This window comes from Odocoileus virginianus, unplaced genomic scaffold, assembly GCF_023699985.2.
Source record: "Odocoileus virginianus isolate 20LAN1187 ecotype Illinois unplaced genomic scaffold, Ovbor_1.2 Unplaced_Contig_29, whole genome shotgun sequence".
In the NCBI taxonomy this organism is placed as follows: domain Eukaryota; kingdom Metazoa; phylum Chordata; class Mammalia; order Artiodactyla; family Cervidae; genus Odocoileus; species Odocoileus virginianus.
In genome coordinates, this window is record NW_027224346.1 from 80169 (window position 1) to 103418 (window position 23250).

The following is a 23250-nucleotide window of genomic DNA, read 5'->3' on the forward strand; positions in this document are numbered from 1 at the left end:
AGTTTGACCTGAGTGTTAGATTATCCAACCCAGTACCCAGTGGAAAAATCAACTGGGAATCTGTCCTGAAGCAGTCACAACAGGGTTCTAAAGGTGGCAAGCCCATAAAGCCAGAAAAGTGACATCACCAGAGAATTGAGAACACAGGCCTGAAGGTATTTTGGCAGGTGAAGGTTAAAACGAGAGCCTAGAAAGCTCTAGGCTACTATACCTGTCCAAGGCCACAAAGGAAGAGACTCAAAACCAGAAGCAAGAGGATATATACTTCAGTTAAATAACAGCAACAATCATTACTACACTTACTTACTTCATACCATATTCTACTCTAATCTCCTTACATAAATTAGCTTATTTAATCTTCACAATATTCCATACTAATAATATTCTAACTTAAACAGATGAAAAAACTGAAGCAAACAAATGTTAAATAAGTTGCCCAGTTCAAGAGGGAGGGGACATATGTACACCTATGGCTGATTCATGTTGATGTATGGCAGAAACCAACACAATATTATAAAGCAATTATCCTTCAATTAAAAATAAATAATTTTTTATAGAGAGATATATCCTACATTAAAAAAAAAAGTTACCCAAGATCAAACAACTAGATAGTGGGAGAGAGAGGATTCAAAGCTCAGGCTCTTAACCACCGCCCTCTTTTACAGCAATGGCATTAAAAGAGCAGCAGCAGCAACCACTGTGGTTAACAAGTACTGAATCCTTATCACCGGTCCAGACCGAAATAAACACTTCACAAAGGTTACTTCATTTAAGATTTACATAACCTCAAAAAAAAATGTTGTTGTTCCCACTTCAAAGATGACTAAAGTAAGGCTTCATGAGGTTAGGCTGCCCAGATTTTTTAATACTCAGGACCACTCACTTCACTAGCCCGAACTTTGAAGAGGATCACCAAGTCCACAAATTCAGAATCTACATCTCCATTCAGGGTCTCTTCTTTCCCTTAAAAGGGTCCTTAAACCCAGCCATATTAGAACTTCTAGGTTTTATGAAACTCCACAAAAGTGACAAAACTTCACAAAAGTGACAAATCCCCAAACTGTAAATGGCATTAGGCAGAGAACAGGAGGTTCATGGGTAAGGAAGCCAGAATGACTAGTGAAGGAGAATAGTTAAACACAGGGAGCCTAACCCATAAGAGGTAAAATCCCTCCGAGGAGGTACAAACTTAAGGATGAGAGGATGGGGAGTTCTCTGGTGGCCTGGTGGAGGTTAGGATTCTTGGTTTTTCATTGCCATGGCCCAGATTCAATCCCTGGTCAGGGAACTGAGATCCCACAAGATGCGCAGTGCAGCCAAATAAATAAATAATTTTTTTTAAAAAATGGAATGACAGACTGCTCACTATCATGAACACAAACTCTGCTTAAAGGCAGTACCAACACCAGACAGAGAGAAAACCCTGGGAGGAAACGAGGCAGAAGCACGGCTGAGGAGGGTATGTCCCCAGAATCATAAACCCCAGGGAACAAGGAAGCCGAGTTTCTCAGTTTGAGGGACCCAAAAAGCTGCAAACATTAAATAAAGAACCCCCCTTTTGGCTCTGTACTGTGTATGACCCAATTATATCACAAATTCAGAAAAGAGGCTTTCATGAAAGGTCTCCGTAGCTTTGATTCTACATGGAATGTGTCTACTCACCATTGCCTACAGCAAAATTAAAGCAGACCATCTCAGAAGGAAGTCAGGGAAATTTCATAGTGACTCAGCAGTGCGAAATTTATACACTATGTAACTTGCTTGTGTTTCTTACATGGTTTTCTATAGAGATAAGAAGTTTTACTATGAAAAGGGTTTGTCTCTGGGAATAGCATAGAGGTCAGAAGTTGGGAGCAATTAATCCCTCAAGACATGAGGGAACTACAAAAGGACACCAAGGAATAAATGAGTGTGGAAGACACCCTAGAGCCTTCTCTAAGCTTAAATGATGGCCCAGAGCCAGCTTCTGCCTGACAAAGAGCTGAACAACTCAACAGTCCATGAGGATTCTCCACAGTGACCCAAGAAGACCTAAAAACTGTTATCTGAGGGCTCATTTCCACAAGTTACTGCAAGCAAGCCCAGCAGAGGTGACTAAAATACCAAAAAGGATACTGCTTTTGGTCTCTTCTGAGGGAATGCTTCACATTAAAACCACCTGGAAAATGTTCTTTTTTTTTTTTTAATCCCAGTGCTGGGGAGCCTGGAGGAAAACCAGAATCCTAGCCACCAGACCAGCTATGGCTAGAGGCCAGAAGCTATTTCTCCCTGGAACTTTGCTCCCAAAAATACATTTATCACAGAGGCAGAAACTATAAGTGCAGGTACTAGAGACACAGCACAACAAGTGGGAGAGCACACGGAGCATCAGTTTGTTTAGCTAAGACAGAAGCAAGGCAGAGATGTACACCCAAAGAGAAAAGGGTACAGGCATCCCCCCTAGTGAGAAGGAGCTCCACAAGGAGGTGTTTAAGTCATTTATATACCTCAGTTCTTCCCGATCTTTGTCTTCCTTCAGGCCAATTATTTGGTTTTTTTCTCCTGACCTACCCTGGAACCCTCCCCTTGTGCCCACACACCCCCCCAGCCAATATGCATCTCAAAGTGAAGGCCTTGAGGAGGAGCAAGACTCTTTATGGCCTGGCATTATCCCCTGACTTTTGACCCATCCACAAGGAGCCTTTCTGCGCATGTGTAGTGTCTCCCTTGTCCCAAAAGAGGGGGGAGTAGAGATCCCTTAATCCTTTACTCAAACAGGGTTTTGCCCCTCTTTGTCCTTGCCATGACTATTACCTTAAGGTGTTTACAAGAGACAAAGACTGGCTATTTACCCTGTTTCTGTTGTTACTTCCATTTTGGAGAGCAAACAGGAAGCTGACAGTAAATTCCTCAACTGCAGCCCATCTAACTCTTGTCTCAGGAAATGCTAACAGTTCTAAGTATCATGCCTGAAACCCACTTTTTCGTGCCCCATGAAATGCAAACAGGAGGACAGTTGTAAATGTCTAACCTGGAGCCCTTCTATCTCCTGACCCATTTCTGTGCAATGTTCAAAGTTACAAATGGCAGAGAACTTGAACACTGAACACCCCAATTTTTCTTTGTCCTTCAAGTACCGGTTCAGCTCCTGAAAGGCCACCTAGATCAGGACAGAGACAATAACTAGAAACCTAAAAGGCCTACACTGTCACTGAGGACTTATGGCTACAATCCAGCGTAGTATTCTTCCTCCACCAAAACAGTCTGAAATATAAAAACTTAAATCTTAACTTCCAGGCCCACTATATTAACTTCCTACTAATTATTTTAAAAAGTAAAACATCAAAACATGTCCCAAGAAACAACTGGAGTTTTTAAAGGCAAAAATAACATCATTATTGAAACCGAGCAGGACCCAGTGGGGACCTCCTGGATACAAGTCCTTTCTGTGTCCCCTGGTGTTTGTTTTTGGGAAACAAACTTCATTCAGCCCCCTAGGCCTTTCCTGAGTTCCAAAGGATAGGTTCAAATAATTGCTAGTCAGCAAAGTAAGGGAATGCAGAAACAAAAGAGAAAGAGTCAAGAAACAACAGTGCAGTGATAGGGACACCTCCCCAGTGGTCCAAGTGGTTAAGACGCCTCACTTCTGCAGGGGGCATGAGTTCAATCCCTGGTCAGGGAACTAAGATCCCACATGCCACATGTGCAGCCAAAAAAATAAAATAAAATAAAGAAACAATAGTACAGTGATGGGGCATGGTCCTGGTTCCTCCCCAAAGAATACACATAACACACCTCTGAGTTCTTCTGCAGGAAAGTCCCCATACAGGTGAGAGATGGTAACTTCAGGCTGAGCACAAGATGACCCTGTTACCTCACCACCAACCAGTCAGAAGAAAGTCACACACCATACAGCCTTCACCCCAAATTTTGTCTATAAAAGCTTCCTCCAGAAAATTGACTTTTTGAGCATTATCTGTCCCAAAGAACTGATACCATTCAGGTTCCCACAGGCCTCTGTGTCCCCCATTTCTTTGATTATAGGAAACAGCCTTCATTCAGCCTCCATGACCTTCCCTGAGTTCCAATGGGCAGATTCAAGCAGTTGTTAATTAGGGAAGGGAGGGGATGAGAGACCAGGGAGAAACAGTCAAGAGCAGCCTTGGGGCAAGGTCCTGTTTCCCCATCTAAGGATACACACAACAATTTCTTTAAGCTATGGTATGCTTCCCACAAGCAAGCAGACCCCAGACCAGTTGGACCTAAAGTTTGATGATGCTGACTCCTACCTACCTCACCACCAACCCTTCAGAAGAATATCCACGGAATGACCATACCCTCCTTAAACATTTACTATAAAACTTATTATCTTCCCCAAGTGAGGATACACTGTTTCAAGGGCAGGAGCCCACTGTCTCCCCACCTTTGCCTCACAAAGCACTAAAGCTATCTTTTTCTACTTTACCAAAAACTCTGTCTCTGAGATTTGATTTTGCAACAGTGTACAAAGAAGCTGAGCTACCAGCATCACAACTTGTATGGCACCTTACAATAAACACTGTACTTTCCTTCCCAACAACCCAGTGTCAGCAGATTAGCTTGGCTTTATTGCATGTGGGCAGATCAAAGTTTTGGTTCAGTAACATATTTGCTTCATCAATCGTTATTTTGACCTAAGAGACAGACTTCTGAATATTTTTAGGATTCCCAGGGGAAAGTTCTCATCCAACTGCAGAAATTACAAAAGGAATTACACACCATATGGCCCAAAAGTAGAAAAATTAAGGAGAGGAGACACACTTAAAATGAAGTATCTGTAAAGTACTAGACCTGAAGAAGGGCAACAGAACCATCATCTCCAACTAAATCACTGCCGCTACTTCTCAAGTGATTTCCTAGATTCCTCTCCAACCCCACTTCAAGCCATTGTCCTCAGAGCAAAACAAGCCATATCTGAATAGTCACAATTTTCATTTCTTCCTCCAAAGGAAATATGCAAATTGTGAATAAGCACATGAAAAGGTACTCAAACTACTAATCTTTAGGGAAAAGCAAATTCAAACCACAATGAAATACCACTTGACACCATGAGGATGGCTATGAAGGGCATCAGAACATGTCACCCCAAAATATCCACTTTGGTATAAGGATTATTTTGAGTCAAAGATAACTGAGAAACAGCAGATGCAGTAAGGCCTCCCTGATCTCCCCCTTTCTACCTGAAAGCAAAACATGAATTACTTATGAGAAAGGTGAGAGAGAACGCTCTATCACAGGAGACAGGGCACTGATGCTGAGACAAATCTGTACAAACATGCCTTACTAAAACAAATCTTATCTTTTATTAGTTTCCCCCATTTATTTACCTTCCCACAATTTACTGACTCCAGAAGCTCAAACTCCTTTTCCTTTGTCTTATCACACTTCCATAATTTATGGCTCTTTGTTTAAATGGTATATATGCTCTCAGCAGTAACTGCTTCTTTTATTTTTTAAGTTCATTTCTGTGATGTGCACCATTTGTACATGAAACAACCTTTCTCTCCTGTTAACTGATCTTTCGTCAGTTTAGTTTGCACAGTCCTGAGCACTGAACCTAAGAAGGTAGATGAAAACATTTTTTTCTTCTACAACAAGAAGAAAAAAACAAAACCAAAACTGTTGGTACAGCTGAAGAGAAACTGAAACCCAATACAAAATGGTGCAGGTGCCGTGGAAAGCAGTATTGGCAGTTCCTAAAAAAATTAAACAATTTGACCCAGCTATTCCACTTCTGGGTATAATTACAAAAGAACTGAAAGTGTTATGGAACACAAATACATGAGACCAATGCATATTAAGGTCAAACCAAAATGTGGGAGTTTGGAGCAGAGAAGGGTTTATTATAGGGCCAACCAAGGAGAACAGGTAGCTCATGCTCAAAAATCAAGAAGTCCTTGATGGTTTTCAGGGACAAATTTTCATCGGCAAAATCTGGAATGAGGGCTGTACGGTATGTGACTCTCTTCTGATTGGTTGCTGATGAGGTTAACAAGGCGGTGTTCCAGGAATCTTGTGCTCAGCTGAAGTTAACCATCCTTACCTGTGTGGGAATCTTAGTTCCTTCAGAAAAACTTGAAGATATTATATATATATGTAATCCTTGAGGAGGAACCACAATACTACTTTAATTGCTGCAATATAGTTTCTTGATGTTTCTCCTTTGTTTCTGCATACCCTGACATGCCTGATTAGCAACTATTTGAATCTGCCCTTTGAAATTCAGGGAGGTCTAGGATGCTGAAGACTTCATCCTGCAAAAAAGAAATGGGGGGCTTGGAAGGGCTTCTGTACCAAGTGGTCCCCGCTGGGTCCTGCTTCATTTCAAAAGCAGAGACTCAAAGAGGAACGTGTACAGCCATGTTCACTGCAGCACTGTGAGGTGGAAACAACAGGTGAACAGGTGAATGTTTTATTTATCGTGGTATATACATACAACGAAATATTATTCAGTGATAAAGGAGAATAAAATTCTGATACATGCTACAATATGGATGAACCTTAAAGGCATTATGCTAAGTTAAAGAAGCTAACACAAAGAGACAAATACTATATGATGCCACTTGTATAGGTACCTAGAAGAGTTAGTCAGAGATAGAATGTAGAATGCTAGTTACTAGAGGCTAGTGGAAGGAGAGAATGGAGAGTTATGGTTTAGAGTACAGAGTTTCAGAAATACTCTGGGATGAAGAAAAACTTCTGGATATGTAAGGCAGTGATGATAAGGAAGGAGGTAGATTAACTCCTGGGCTAACATAAAGCTAACATATGATCCTGCAATTCCACTCTGGGGCATATATCCAGAGAAAACCACAATTCAAAAAGATACATGCACCCAAATGTTCACTGCAACACTATTTACAACAGCCAGGACATGGAAGCAACCTAAATGTCCACTGATGGATGAATGGATAAAGAAAATGTGGTATATAGGTAGAATAGAATATTACTCAGCCACAAAAAAAGAATGAAATAATGTCATTTGCAGCAACATGGATGGACCCAGAGATTGTCATACTGAGTGAAGTCAGACAGAGAAAGACAAATATCATGGGATATCACTTATATGCGTAATCTTAAAAAATGGTACAAATGAACTTATCTACAGCACAAGAAAGAGTCACAGATGTAGGAAACAAACTTACAGTTACCAACAAAAAAAAAAAACCTCATCAATGGTTTCCCACTGTACTTGGAATAAAATTAAAACTATTTACTGAAACCAAATAGGACCCAGTGGAGCCCTCCTAGGTACAAATGCCTTTCTGTGCCCCCTGTTTCTTGTTTGTAAAGAGAAGGCTTCAGCAGGTTCAAACAGATACTAATCACAGAAGGGAGAGAATGCAGAAACAAAGGAGAAGCCGTCAAGGTACAACAGTGATGAGCACACAATTCCTGGAGTTTAGGGTTTCTGAGCAGGAGTGCACATTCTCCTTTCATGCTTGTTGCAATAAACCTTTCCTTGCTCCAAATTCCCATTCTGGCCTCTTTGGCCTCCCTGTGCATGAGGCACACAAACTTACGTTTGGCAACATGGCCACAGTCCAGAAGGTTCTGCATATCTGACTTCACCATTATCTCTGTCTGTCCTAATCTCACACCACTTTCCCCTTGCTCACTGTACTACAGTCAAGCTAGGCAAAACACACCAAATTCTTTCTGAACTCAGGGTCAACACAACTGCTATTCCCTTGCTTGAAATGCTCTCCCCATGGCTTATTCCTTTTCCTCCTTTAGTATTCCTCCTTTACTCAAATGTCACCTCTTCAAAAAGTAGCACTCCCACTTCTACCCCACCTCCAGTCTCAAGGTACTCTCTATCAATCTCCATATGAAATTACATACAGTATGATCCACACTCAGTATCTGCAGGGGTTGGTTCCAGGGCCCTCAATGGATACCAAAATCCACAGACGCTCAAGTCCTTCATACAAAGTGGTATATTATTTGCATATTATCTATGCACATCTTCCTGTATACTTTAAATAATTTCTAGATTACTAATAATATCTAATACAAATGTAAATGCTATATGTTAGTCACGTCTGATTCTTTGTGACCCCATGGACTGCAGCCTGCCAGGCTCCTCTGTCCATGGAATTCTCCAGGCAAGAATACTGGAATGAGTTGCCATGCCCTCCTCCAAAGGATCTTCCCAACCCAGGGATCAAACCTGGGTCCCCTTGCATTGCAGGCAGATTCTTTACAGTCTGAGCCACCAGGAAGTAAATGTGATATAAACAGTAGCAAATTCAAGTTTTACTTTTTGGAACTTTCTGGAATTTTTTTCAGTATTTTCAATCCACAGTTGAAGCCACAGATGCAGAATCCGCAGATACAAAGGGCTGACAATATTCTATCTTTAAAACCTTAACCAAGTTATTTCATCTTCCTAAACGGTAAAGTCTCACTTACATCATGGAGACAACAGTACCTACCTAACACTGGTGAGGATAAATGACACCTTATACTACTAACGCAATAAATATTAACATTTATTAGTAGTATCAGGTACTTACGCAGCAATATCAGTTAGCAATTTGAGTAACTTGAGTTAACACAGGGGATGTTTTACTAGACGACTTCCCAGGTGGCGCTAGTGGTAAAGAAACTGCCTGCCAATGCAGGGCACATAAGAGATGCAGGTTCAATCACTGGGTCAAGGATATCCGCTAGAGGAGGAAATGACAACCCACTCCAGTGTTCTTGCCTGGAAAATCCCATGAACAGAGGAGCCTGGCGGGCTACAGTCCATGGGGTTACAAAAGAGTCGGACACAACTGAGAGACCAAACGATTAAGATGACTTAATAGCATGTCATTGATGAGAACAGTTCCCCTTTATGGCCTAAAATGAGACTAGAGTATCTGTTTAAATGCTACTTGTATGAGAAGGGTCTTAAAACCTCATAACCTTACTCAAGTCCACTTTCACCTCCTTTTCTCACATCTCACAGCACACTACTTTATACCAGCTGAGCCTTGTCTCTTTAAGTCCCACGTCTCTTAAGAGCAAGAGTGACACGCCCTACACTGCAGCCATAACTTCCACAGAGCCTGAAAGACAATCAGCAGAAATGCTACTTACTTTAAGCACACCCTGAGCCTAACCCCACCATCTCCCCCGAGCACCAATGTGATCTCCCGGCAATATATCTGAGGGGCAAAGGTGCAGAGGAGAAGAGAATTTCAAGATAAAATTACAGTCAGTTGAGTTCCACATCCACAGATTCAACCAACTTCAGATAGAAAATATATAATGAAAAGGGAAAAAAAAAAAATATTTAATGAAAAGATATTCCAGAAAGTTCCAAAAAGCAAAATTTGAATTTGCCAAGCACTGGCAACTATTTACACAGCATTTACATTGTATTAGGTATTACAAACAATTGAGAGATGGTTTACAGTATACAGGACAATGTGTGTAGGTTATTTGCAAATAACATGCCATCTTATTAATATATAAGGGATTTAAGCATCCCAAAGATTTTGGCATCCATGGTCACAGGGCAGTAAAGGTAGAGGTGGACCTGGAACCAACGCCCTGCAGATACCGAGAGATGACTGTATTTTCAATTACCTGGGCAGACATATGACCCAGCAATCCCACTTCTGGGCATACACACCGAGGAAACCAGATCTGAAAGAGACACGTGCACCCCAATGTTCATCGCAGCACTGTTTATAATAGCCAGGACATGGAAGCAACCTAGATGCCCATCAGCAGACGAATGGATAAGGAAGCTGTGGTACGTATACACTATGGAATATTACTCAGCCATTAAAAAGAATTCATTTGAATCAGTTCTAATGAGATGGATGAAACTGGAGCCCATTATACAGAGTGAAGTAAGCCAGAAAGATAAAGACCATTATAGTATACTAACACATATATATGGAATTTAGAAAGATGGTAACGAGAACCCTATATGCAAAACAGAAAAAGAGACTCAGATGTATAGAACAGACTTGTGGACTCTGGGAGAAGGCGAGGGTGGGATGTTTCAAGAGAACAGCATTGAAACATGTATATTATCTAGGGTGAAACAGATCACCAGCCCAGGTTGGATGCATGAGACAAGTGCCAGGGCCTGGTGCACTGGGAAGACCCAGAGGGATCGGGTGGAGAGGGAGGTGGGAGGGGGGACTGGGATGGGGAATACATGTAAATCCATGGCTAATTCATTTCAATGTATGACAAAAACCACTGCAATGATGTAAAGTAATTAGCCTTCAACTAATAAAAATAAATGGAAAAAAAAATTTACCTGGACAGAAATCTGATTTAATCTTCTCACATTTCAGATGTAGGAACTAAAGCTCAGAGATGTTAAGTGTCTTGCCTAAAATGGAGGCAATCAGTTAGTAGCAGAAACTGTATTGGCCCTGAACACAGGTCCTGACTCACTATTTAGGTTTTTCTCTATACCACACTACCTTCCCTACCTCCAGGAGAAAAGACTGTTTGTAAGTACCGAATGAACTATAATATTAAGTGAACTTTGTTCTTTTTTGTTTTAAAGGAATGTAACAAGAAAATAGTAATGGCAGTTTAGGTCAATGATACTAAAAATTCTGAAAATATATAGTGTGGACTATTCTTTAAACCATCAGGTTGGCATATTAAAGTTTCAAATATGTTGACTCACAGAAATCAAAGTATTACAAAGTTGCTATAGGAAGAACTTAAGAAATCAGATCTTTATTTTTTTAACATAAGCAAAAGAACTAGAAAAAATATATAAGGTCTTCTGGATGTAGGTATCTTCACCATGATCAGCAAATACAATGATAAGAACACATTTCCAGAAAAAATGGTTGGGGGGGGGTAGGGATGATGCAGAAAGAACCATATTCAAACACAACCTTTACTACATACAGTTTCATTTAAGCCTGAAAGACTTTGGTTTATTCATTCATTTGCTCACTTATTCATTCACAATATTTATTAAAGCACCTACTATGTGCCAGGAATAGGAGATGTGAAAGGAAACAAGCCAGGATTCCTGCTCTTCTAAAGATTACGCTTTAGTAGAAGTAGGATGGTAACAAGCAAACACAGAAACAAGCTAATTTAAGCTTGCAAGAAATTGCTACAAATAAAATAATCAGAGAGATTGAGAAAAAATGAGAATCTGGAGGAGCCAAATGAGCCATGAGGTCAAGGAAGGCCCTCTCAGGAGGTCTGATCTGAGAAAGAAATGGAAGTATGAAGTCTGGCTCCAATTTCCTTCTAACCAAAACCTTGAGAATTCTAACCAGAATCTTGGGAGGAGACAGTAAATTCCTTATTTCTGTTCTCTTCAGTACAAACATATGAGAATGAAAGGGATCCCAGTCCCCACATGGAATGGCCTGGTTTGGAGAAATTGTCCAAAATGAACAAAAGGAGACCCACAAGCAGAGAAAGCTCTGCACTCCCTTTTCTCATGAGAACGGCAGGTCCGCTGCTGGGCAACGTACGAGCAGTCGTGATCTGACATGGTGGTCTGTACACAGGAAAACATTAGAAAAGGGCAGTGGTAAGGAGGAGGAGAAGTAAAGTCTATCTGGCAATGTGATGGCATGTTAATTTGTAACTGCTGTCAAGCATTTTATTTATTTATTTTTTTTATTAGTTGGAGGCTAATTACTTTACATCATTACAGTAGTTTTTGTTATACATTGAAATGAATTAGCCATGGATTTACATGTATTCCCCATCCCGGTCCCCCCTCCCACCTCCCTCTCCACCCGATCCCTCTGGGTCTTCCCAGTGCACTAGGCCCGAGCACTTGTCTCATGTACCCAACCTGGGCTGGTGATCTGTTTCACCCTAGATAATATACATGTTTGATGTTCTCTTGAAACATCCCACCCTCGCCTTCTCCCAGAGTCCACAAGTCTGTTCTATACATCTGAGTCTCTTTTTCTGTTTTGTCAAGCATTTTAAATACAACTTTTCAAACTCATATTGCTCATTACAAAACACAAAAATAGAAAAACAAAGAACATGGGGAAATTTTTTCTTAATTTATATATTTACTGTATTACAGACCTTAATGCATTCATTTCAATTCACAAGATTTACATATGAACAAAGATTTTTCAAAGTTCTTGCCAAACAGCAAACATGCAAGTAACTACATATCTAAGCTATTTTTCAGTGGTTTCTCCCTAGCCAAAGACCTAAAGACGAATATATTACTCCAAAATTATTACTAGGGAAAAGTAAAGATAGAGGATCAGTGAATATTTAAGCTAGAAGATCCTCATTTTAAAGACAAGGAGGGACTTCCCTAGTGGTCCAGTAGCTAAGACTCTGTGCTCCCAATGCAGGGAGTCTGGGTTCAATCCCTGGTCAGGGAACTAGATCCCACAAGCTGCAACTAAGAGACTACATGTTGCAACTAAAGAGCCCACGTGCCACAACTAAGAGACAGTGCACTCATATAAGGAAATGAATATCTTTTAATAAATAAGTAAAGATAAGGAAAGGGAAGCATCAGGAGGATTAATGACTACCCAATATCAAACAAATGGGGAAATTAAGCATCTAAACTCTCAGCCCAGGACTCCAGAGTTTTTTCAAAAGCAAGGAACAAGAATCTACTTTTCGACTAGCCCTTTTAAACAAGATGAAATACAGAACACTTCCCTGGTGCTCCAGTGGCTAAGAATCTGCCAATCAATGCAGGGGACATGAGTTCGATCCCTAGCCCAGAAAGATCCCACATGCCAAGGAGCAACTAATACCATAGCCACAACTACTGAGTCCATGCTCTAGAGCCCAAGAGCCACAACTACTGAAGCCCAGTGACCCCTAAAGCCTGCGCTCCACAAGAGAAGCCAGCGCACCACAGCTAGAGAGTAGCCCCTCCCACAACTAGAGACAGCCCGCACACAACCACCAAGCTCTAACATAGCCAAAAATATATAAATGAAATAGAAATTATCAGAGTAGACTGTACGGTATATAGATTTTATTTCATAAAACTTTTTTCAGCTTTATATACACATATATATTTTTCATACACACGCCCACAGAGTTATATATCCATGGAGTCTGTAGGTTAAAAGGTCCCTTTCTATGGGCTGCAGTCCAAAATGTTAAAAACACTGCATTTCACACTGCTGATCTTGAAATATTTCCTTGTATTTTTATGCAAACATTGCAATAGCAAGACTAAAAACTTCAGTGGATGGCCAATCCTACCTTGGAACTCTCTCCTTCAAGTCCCATTTTTGCATTCATTCAGGGCTCTGCTTTTGTGCCGTTATGAATATATAACTGAAGTAACTATTGACAGCAACAGCAGCAACTAGCAAGCACAGAAGCTCTCATTCAGCCAAAGGTGCTGTAAGAATCACTGCCTGTTGGTCTCCTACGGAATTTACAGCTGGAAAAGCAGATCTTTATTACAAAAAGACACAGTATGTTCTCACTAGAGCTCAGAGGTTCAGATAGTTCTCTCCAAAAAAAGAATTAAGTATGCCACAGACTTGCCTTTGAATGTAATTTCAGAAGAAAGGCTCATTCCTAAAATATTTTCTAGTTTCTCTACATAACATTGCCTGAGGCTAACAACTAGGGAAAAAATTTAACATAGGACACAGCCACCCACTACTAATTTGATCTAAGATTTAAAATGTGAACTGCCTTGGGAGAAGCTACACTATAATTCCAGCTAAGACACAGAAATATCACATCTCAAGATCTAAGATCATTTTTAGATGGCATACTGGGGAGAGGCAAACAATGACGAAAGCACTGGAGAGGACAAAGACAGATAAAAGGCAACGAGTAAAATAAGTGAGGGTGGCAAGGAGGATGTTAGAGCAAAGGGGAAACTATTCAAGCACTACACACAGTGAAAGTGTAATCCAAAATACATCACGCCCTACTAGATATTTCAGGCACAAAGCCTGACCTGCCCACCGCCTCAGCCAATCATGGTTTGTGCCACATGACCCCACCTCCCCTTCCACAGCTGACCCGACCAGGACTGGGCACCTTTGCCTGAGACTTCGCACAAAAAGGCCCCTAAAAAAAAAAAAAAAAAAAAACAAGCTGTTTGGAGTAAAAATAATTAATAAATAAATAATATAAATAATAAATATCACAAAAAAGAAACAACAAGGTTGAATTAGGGGGACTGACACACCCAAGTTATACTGTTATTTAGTTGCTAAATCCTGTCCCCACTCTTCTGCGCCTCCATGGACTGTAGCTTGCAAGCTACTCTGTCCATGGGATCCCAAGTTATATAAAAGCAGGCATATCAGATAAAGAGACTGCGACTAAAGAAAAGAGATACAGAGTATGGAGGAAGAAAACTAACCATGTCAAAAATGCAGAGAAAACATGTGCAGCTCCTGAAAGAGGGAGGAAAAGAGATTCTTGTTTATGGCACCTTTCTCTTCTTTCATATGTACCCATTCCCCAAGGTGGGGGAAAAAGTACCCTAAGACACAAATGAATTATTAAAAGGGTTTACATCATTTTTCCCCCCACATTAAAAAAGAACTTATCACTGAAAAGTCTGAGTTAGAAGAGTCCCTGGAATCAGACCAATTCTCTATTTGAAAGATGAGGAAGTTGAGAACCACAAAGGAAACTAAGGTTATACAGTGTGACAGACCCAGGACAAGAATCAAGGTCTCCTATTTCCATAGTCATTATTCTGTCCTTTACACAGGACTAAATGACATCACCAACAGAGAAACATTTTTTCCTAAAAACGAGTATTTCTGTCACACATTTCTAAATGAATCAGAAATCTTTATGTGCACTATGCCATCTCCCACAGTTTAAATACATTTTTCACGTATTGACTCTCTGGTTCTCTGATATCCTGATGAAATACATTCAGTAGACTATTCCTTTTCTTAAGTAATTTTTTTTCACGCATGTGTCACTCAAGACACTACCCAAAGTTCACCTTGCTCCACTGGCTTTTCCCCCACCATAATCATACATTCAAAAACAGCTTAATGTAGAGAACTTATTTCAGACTGCACAGTATTTGAACTAAAAGTAGTACCGAACACACATTTTAAATGAAAAAGTTTCAACAAAGGACCATAAAGATTTCCATGAGGAAAAACTCAACACCTATGTCAGTAAAATTCAGGAGAAAACAGTGCAAGAACAATCATAACTAAAGAAGGACTAATGTGAAATGCTTCAAGTCATTTTTTATAAAATGTATCACCATCATTGGATTTATCGTGAGAACAAACACTACAACTTGGAAACAAAAAGCCCAAAAGTGAAAATTACTAAACAGTAGAAAACTACTACTTTTTTTTTGCAATGGCAACCCACTCCAGTACTCTTGCCTAGAAAATCCCATGGACGGAGGAGCCTGGTGGGCTGCAGTCCATGGGGTCGCTAGGAGTCGGACACGACTGAGCGACTTCACTTTCCCTTTTCACTTTCATGCATTGGAGAAGGAAATGGCAACCCACTCCAGTGTTCTTGCCTGGAGAATCCCAGGGACAGCAGAGCCTGGTGGGCTGCCGTCTATGGGGTCGCAGAGTCGGACACGACTGAAGTGACTTAGCAGCAGCAGAAAAGTACAAGGGGCGGGGGGTTGGGAAGCTGGCATAAGGTAAAGATGGTGAAGCCCCAGGTTAAGAACTGCAGAACACCTAGATGCTCATTCTGTCAAAACACTTAAGATCCTCCAAGAATCCCCTACAGAACACAGCTGGGGATGGGGGTGGGGTGAGTAAGTCCTCATATCTAAAGCCGACCCACAAAAAGCAGAGTCATCAATTTTCCAAGAATGTTCTCAGCCATCTTAAAACGGCGGAAATTGAAAACACAGCACATTTTAAAGAATCCTTTACTTACGTCCTTAAGGTGAACAAGATATATAAAGTGAAGAATATACAACCCAGAGTGCCAATGATTAAACAAGGAAAAACACAAAACTCACCAATCTAGGGGCCACTTCAGTATAGCTAATGTAAGTATCACACTCAAAGAATTTTTCCAAGTGAAGAATTTGTGGCGTTGTAAGCATATTATTTCTTATTCTAGCAACTTAGAGATGTGTACTGTTACGGCCATTTGATTGGTGAGAAAATGCAGGCTTAGAGCCTTAATTAACCAAGGTCACTAAAGCCAGGCAGTAAATCGATCGGGATTGGAAGCCAGGCTGTTTTAATACGGCTTGCGAGATTATAAACCACAGTCGACATAGCCCTTTAAATTCATCCTTACCAGCCACCCAGCAGCTGAGTTTTGGAGAGGGAATTGAAAAAGGGCATCTGACTTTCTCTCTCAAAGTAGAACAGAAGTGAGCTGTCAGAAACGGAAAAAGAAGTGAGTGCGGCTGCCGCGCGGGCGCTCCAACCCCGCAGCTCAGGTCCGTCGCTCCCCCGCGCCAGCGGCCACGGGACCCAGCCCGCCCCACTCGGATCACGCAGCCCGAGCCACGCTCGGTTCTCTGCCCGGGGCCCAGGGGCCGCGGCTGTCAGACCTGGAGCGGTAGGGACAAAGACCCTCCTCGGCCGTGGCCCGGAGCTGCGGGTCAGCGCTGGAGCGGGGTCTTTGCGGACGCCCCGAGGCAGCGGCCCCGATGGGGCTGGGGACTGGGCACCGCGGAGGAGAGGCGGCCCCCGGCCCGAGGGGCTCCGGCAGAGAAGCGAGCCGGACGGACAGAGCCGTCTCCAACCGCGGCTTCCCTCTCGCCCCCTCCTCAGTACCTCGCCTTGTGGGCTTCTCGTCTCTGTCGCCGACGCCAACTGGCTTCCGAGCTGGGGCGGCGCAAAGAAAGCCGATTAGCGGGCGTCAGCTGCGTCCCGCGCTTGCGAAACAGCCTCCAGGTCGGGATGAAGAAAGGCCTGAGCTAGGAATCAGCAACAAGGTTGATTCCCGGCTTGTGGGGATTTTACTCCTCTTGTCCCTCACACTCTGCTTCCGCTCCGCCTCCTTGCCCTGCCCTTCCCCCGCTAGGAGAACCTGAGGCCGGCGGCGCAATGCATTGTGGGGGATGTAGTCCAGAAATGCGGAAGAGGCGGCACGTGCTTCTAACCGGCTCGCGCCTACTCCGGGTCAAGAGACGCCGTTGCGTGGCAACCGGAGGGGGCTGCCAGCTCCTTCCTGAGAATTGGAAGGCGAGCTTCAGGGAGGCTTACTCTCTGGCTTAATTCGCTGCAAGCGCTGAAAGGAGAGCGTGGGCGTCTCACTCACACCCTCCAGCTGTGAACCAACAATTACACGCCTTTGGCTTGAGGCAGAGGGCTTAGTGATTAAAAGTGTACTACTGGCAAGAATGTCCGTTATTGCTCCCGAATGTCCTTAGCCAATGGAAGAAGGGGGGAAAAAAAAGACTAAGAACAGGAAGAAACAAAATCGTTATTTTTCATGGATATGTATGTAGCAAATCCAAAAGAATCTGCAGATAAATTGTTACAATGAATGAGTTTAACAATATTAATAGAAAGAAAAATACTATCTTTCAAAAATAATACTTTTTTGTATAGTCTAGGGGAAAAGGCTAAATTTAGAGATCCAACCAGTCCATTCTAAAGGAAATCAGTCCTGAATATTCATTGGAAGGACTGATGTTGAAGCTGAAACTCCAATACTTTGGCCACCTGATGCGAAGAACTGACTCATTTGAAAAGACCCTGATGCTGGGAAAGATTGAAGGCAGGAGAAGAGGGGACAGAGGATGAGATGGTTGGATGGCATCACCGACTTGATGGACATGAGTTTGAGCAAGCTCCAGGAGTTGGTGATGGACAGGAAAGCCTGGCATGCTGCAGATCATGGGGTCGCAAAGAGTCGGACACGACTGAGCGACTGAACTGAAATGAGGGAAAAAGTTAGAAAATTAAGGCAGAGTATTTGAAGCTTACAGTACCTTCAACCAAATATCTAGAAATAAATCAAAGAAGTGCACGACCTATATAAAGAAAACATTTTTAAAACACCAAAGATGACCTAAACAAATAAGAGATAGTAGTGTTTACAGACTGCAAGATTCAATATTGGAAGATATCAAATCTCCCCATATTTATCTATCGATCCAGTGCAATTTCAGATAAACTTCAGTAGGTAGGTTTGTGTGTGTGAGAGAAACTTAACGAACTAATCTAAAACTTTATGGAAGAGCAAAGACAAGTATATAAGAAATATGAGAAAGAAGAAGAAGCAAAAGAAAGACCAGGGGGAGGAAGATGTGCAACCAGATACCAAGATTTATTATAAAGCCAGAGTCATTAAGGCAGTGTGGTACTGGATCAAGAATGCACCAATAAACCAACAAGACAGAGTAAAGAGCCGACGGATGCCCTACTGTCCCCATATGAGTCTGAACCTGTTAGCACCTCCCCTAGGAGACAGTTGCTGTTGGCCAGCCCCTGCTATTAAAAAAATAAAGAGTGAAGAAAGTCTCATCTGTACATGGGAATTTGATTATTGTTGTCATGAGGTGATGCAGAGCAATGCCTAAAGAATAGTTTTCCATGATTGGTGTTGGGACAAATAGATTTCCATTTGGAAGGAAAAAAATGAAATTGGCCTCTTTACATGCAAAAATGAGTTTTAGGTGGATATTAGACATAAATTTGAAAGGCAAAACAATAAAGCTTTTAGAAAATAAAGCAGGAAAATATATCCAGGACCACAAGTGTAGGGGACAGACTTTTAAAATTAATCCAAAAGCACTAAATATAATTAAAAAACTAATAAATTAACTACATTAATATTTAAGACTTGGTTTCATCAAATGACACTATTAAAAGAGCTAAAAAGCAAGACTCAGAGTCAAATAAATTACAGGATTATGCTGTACACCCTAAATTTATACAGAGCCATATGTCAATTATATTTCAATAAGCTGAAGCAAATCTCAGAGTCAAATAAGAAATTACAATATTGCATTGTACATTTCAACAGTTATCTCTCAATGAAGCTGAAAAGACATTTACAGCATGTAGGAACAAGAGAAATCTTATACCCCGGACATATAAACAACTACAATCATAAGAAAAAGATTTGAACAGGCACATTACTAAGGAAGAAATCCAAATAGCCAGTAAACATGTGAAAAGTGTCAATCTTATAAGGGAAAAGGAAATTGGAACCACAGCAAAGTCATAGTACACCACCCACCAGAATGGCTAAAATGAAAGAGACTGACAGTTCCAAGTTGACTAGGAGTGGAGCAACAGGAATTTTCATTTACTACAGGGAGACTAAGAGAGCAGTTTGGCAAAGTTGTTTGATCTTATCAACTGAAGTTGAACACGGGCCCACATATGACCAAGCATGTCACTTCCTGGTATATACCCTGAGAAAGGGTCATCTGCACCAAGATACAAGTGCCAGGATGTTAACAGCAGTACTGTTGTTACAGCTAAAAACTGTCAGCAACCCCATGTCCTCTATCAACAGAAAAAATGGACAAGTTGTCATATGATAATAGAATATAATAGAGAAATGAACAAACTACATGCAATAATATAGATGATCTTAAAAGTACGTTAAGAAACCGCTCACAACATATACAATGTTATTCCATTTTTATAAAGTTCAAAAACTTGAATAAAGAATGCATAGGGACTCCTCTGTAGCACAGTGAATAAGAATCTGCCTGCCAGTGCAGGGGACTTGGATTCAATCCCTGGCCAGGTAGATTCCGCATGCTTCGGAGCAACTAAGCCTGTATGCCACAATTACTGAGCCCTCACTCTAGAACCTGCAAACCACAGCTACTGAAGCCCGTGTGCCCTAGAGCCCCGCGCTCTGCAACAAGAGAAGCCAATGCAGTGAGAAGGCCACTCACCGCAACCAAGTGTAGCCCCTGCTCCCCGAAACGGAGAAAGCCCGAGCAAAGCAACGAAAATAAAGCAGAGCCAAAAACAAATAAACAAAATTATAAAATTTTAAAGTCAAGACTGTCTAAAAAGATTTTTTTAATGAAAGAATGCATACTTAGGTGCTGAAACAGTAAAGAAGAACAAGGAAATAGTTATCAAAAAAAAAGGAGGTTGGCGACTTTTCTGGTGGTCCAGTGGTTAAAGACTGCGTGCTTCCACTGCAGGGGGTCTGGAGAAAAAAAAAAAAGGAGGTTAATGGCTACCTCTAAGACAGAAGGTACTTTGTGGGGAAAGGGTTAAGACTAGGAATTCTCTTATGGTAGGGGGAAGGGAGAAAAGATAAATAAACAAAAAGCCCAGCAGAATGTGATACCTGCTATGATGGTTTAGCCACTAAGTCGCATCTGACTCTTGCAACCCCATGGACAGAAGCCCACCAGGCTCCTCTGTCCATGGGATTTCCTAGGCAAGAATACTAAAGTAGGTTGCCATTTCCTTCTCCAGGTGATCTTCCCCACCCAGGAATCTAACCAGGGTCTGCTGCATTGCTATCTGTAGAGAAAAAAACACATTTTTTTTTGAGGAAAAAACACTTCCATCTGAGTGGGAAAAGTCTGTTCAGTAACCAGGTACAAACGAGAGGCAGGTCATGTATACAAAACACAGGATACCTGGATACAGATTACCTGAGCTGTCCAGTACAATAGCCATTAGATCCATTTCATATATTAGGTTGTAAACACATTACTATTCACTGTTTCCCAGTACTGGTAGAAGGCACTCAGTAAATATATGATGAATAAATAACTCTTCCCACTGGCCTCATAGAAAACTCTCTGGACACCTGGATACCTCATACACAAATCACTGGACATATATATTTAATAACTGCTGTTTGATAGAGGTTTCCCTGGCCAAAAAGATTTATCTTTCTTTCAAGATTCATCCTTCTTTCAAGAAATCTTTCGAGATTTCTCATCACCTCCATTCTATCCCACATCTTGGTCGACAAAGAATAAATTAATTTGGAAGGTTGAAGATAATAATTATTATTATATTTTATAGAGCTTTACAACTTAGAAATAATTTTCATAGAGGTAGTGGGATGTATTGCCAAACTCTGCCCACTCTTCTGTCAAAGAGAGGCCTAGAGTCAAAAGAATGTAATCAGCTGCTCAAATAAATTTGATCAGAATTGAAACCATTCCTCTTGAAATCAAGGGAAAACCATAGCCAACTAGTTCCAGACCTCAGTTTGGAAAGTGCCTCATTAGCAATATAATAGGTGATGGTATTTAGTAACTAAGTTGACTCTTATAACCCCATGGACCATAGCCTGCCAGGCTCCTCTGTCCATGGGATTTCGCTCCTCTGTCCATGGGATTTCCCAGGCAAGAATACTGGAGTGGGCTGCCATTTCCTTCTCCAGGGGATCTTCCCAACCCAGGGATCAAACCCACATCTCCTGCATTGGCAGGCAGGTTTTTTAACCTTTGCTGCCACCAGGGAAGCCCATGTAACAGGTGAAAATGTAGTTTATTCCTAAAACACAGTGCTAGTCATATCATGTTAACAACAAAAGTAGACTTTTTCCAAGGTTAATTGTGTTGTCTCTGAGGAAAAGAGTGAGAAACTAAACTAGGAGAAGGAATTGGAATTGGAGTACCTAATTCTACTCTCGTATATAAGGCAGAGCGTGACACAGCTTGGGCCTGAAGTATTGCTCAGCTCTGCTGAGACCATGAAAAGGACTCTGGGCTGAACCTGTGGAAAATGGTGGCTCTCGGCTAAGTTTGAATGCGGACAGCAAGACGAGGGAGAGACAGATCAGAAATGGAGGAAGCCTCCCTGAAGGACACCATTGTTGGGAAGGCCTGAACCTGGAAGCACCTGCCACTGGGCTTTGCGGGGGCACAGTCTTTGTTCCTTCTAAGTTGTGATAAGTTTCTGTGGTGTACCTAACCCTTTGTGGACAATTCTGCTTTTCCACACAGTGGTCCAAAGGGTTTGGTCTGGGGGAGTCTGACAGGCTAAGGAAGAGAGGCTGGAAGCCGCCCCTCTCCTTTGGGGTCTGGGAATCTAAGAGGAGCCTGCTAACCACAGGAAGAGCTCCTAATCAAAAATGTAATAAACAGTTTGGGCCAACAAAGGGGATTTTTTTTTTTAAATACAATATGGTATGTTTTTTGTTTAAGAATGTGTCTTTGTATGTGTATATATCATTTAACATTGTGTAAAAAATATAAACTAAAAACAATGTTTTGGCTTTTTAAATTTTATGTGGATATACAGTTCATTAACAATGTTGTGTCAGTTTCAGGTGTACAGCATAGTGATTCAGTTATACGGATACATGTGTCTATTCTTTTTCAAATTCTTTTCCCAAATACGTTATTACGGAGTATTGAGCAGAGTTCCCTGCATATAGTAGATCCTCATTCGTTATCTATTTTCAAGATATCAGTGTGAACATGCAAGACAGGTATTTTAATTGTCTACCCCTAAACTACATGGCAAATAGACGGGGAAACAGTGGAAACAGTGACAGACTTTATTTTGGGGGGCTCCAAAATCGCTGCAGATGGTGATTGCAGCCATGAAATTAAAAGCTTACTCCTTGGAAGAAAAGTTATGACCAACCTGAAAAGTGAAAGTGAAGTTGCTCAGTCATGTCCGACTCTTTGCGATCCCATGGACTGTAGCCTACCAGGCTCCTCCATCCATGGGATTTTCCAGGCAAGAATACTGGAGTGGGTTGCCATTTCCTTCTCCAGGAGATCTTCCCAACCCAGGGATCGAACCCGGGTCTCCTGCATTGTAGGCAGACACTTTACCATCTGAGCCATCTAGACAGCATATTAAAAAGCAGAGACATTACTTTGCCAACAAAGGTCCATCTAGTCAAGCTATGGTTTTTCCAGTAGTCATGTATGGATGTGAGAGTTGGACTATAAAGAAAGCTGAGCACCGAAGAATTGATGCTTTTGAACTGTGGTGTTGGAGAAGACTCTTAAGAGTCCCTTGGACAGCAAGGAGATCCAACCAGTCCATCCTAAAGGAAATCAGTCCTGAATATTCATTGGAAGGACTGATGCTGAAGCTGAAACTCCAATACTTTGGCCACCTAATGCAAAGAACTGACTCACTGGGAAAGACCCTGATGCTAGGAAAGATTGAAGTGGAGAGGAGAAGGGGATGACAGAGGATGAGATGGTTGGATGGCATCACCGACTCAATGGACGTGAGTTTGAGTAAACTCTGGGAGTTGGTGATGGACAGGGAGGCCTGGCGTGCTGCAGTCCATGGGGTCACAAAGAGTCGGACACAACTGAGCAACTGAACTGAACTGAAGCTAAAAACTCATCATATCTTGCCTGATTCAAAGTTAGGCTTTCCTTTATAGAAAGCACATCTT

General features: G+C 41.6%; 1 protein-coding gene across 2 annotated transcripts in view; it reads right to left on the reverse strand.

Annotated features, from left to right (window-relative positions):
* The window catches only part of CCDC126 (coiled-coil domain containing 126), a 41580-nt gene extending 24569 nt beyond the window's left edge, over positions 1-17011 (reverse strand). The window contains exons 1-2 of one of the 2 annotated variants that reach the window (XM_020876501.2): positions 16713-17011; positions 16228-16308 (exon numbers count right to left, since the gene is read on the reverse strand). The gene's annotated coding sequence lies outside the window, so the exon portion shown is untranslated. The remainder of the gene's footprint in view (positions 1-16227; positions 16309-16712) is intronic. The other variant, XM_020876502.2, reaches the window with a different exon arrangement.
* Positions 17012-23250: the final 6239 nt, after the last annotated feature.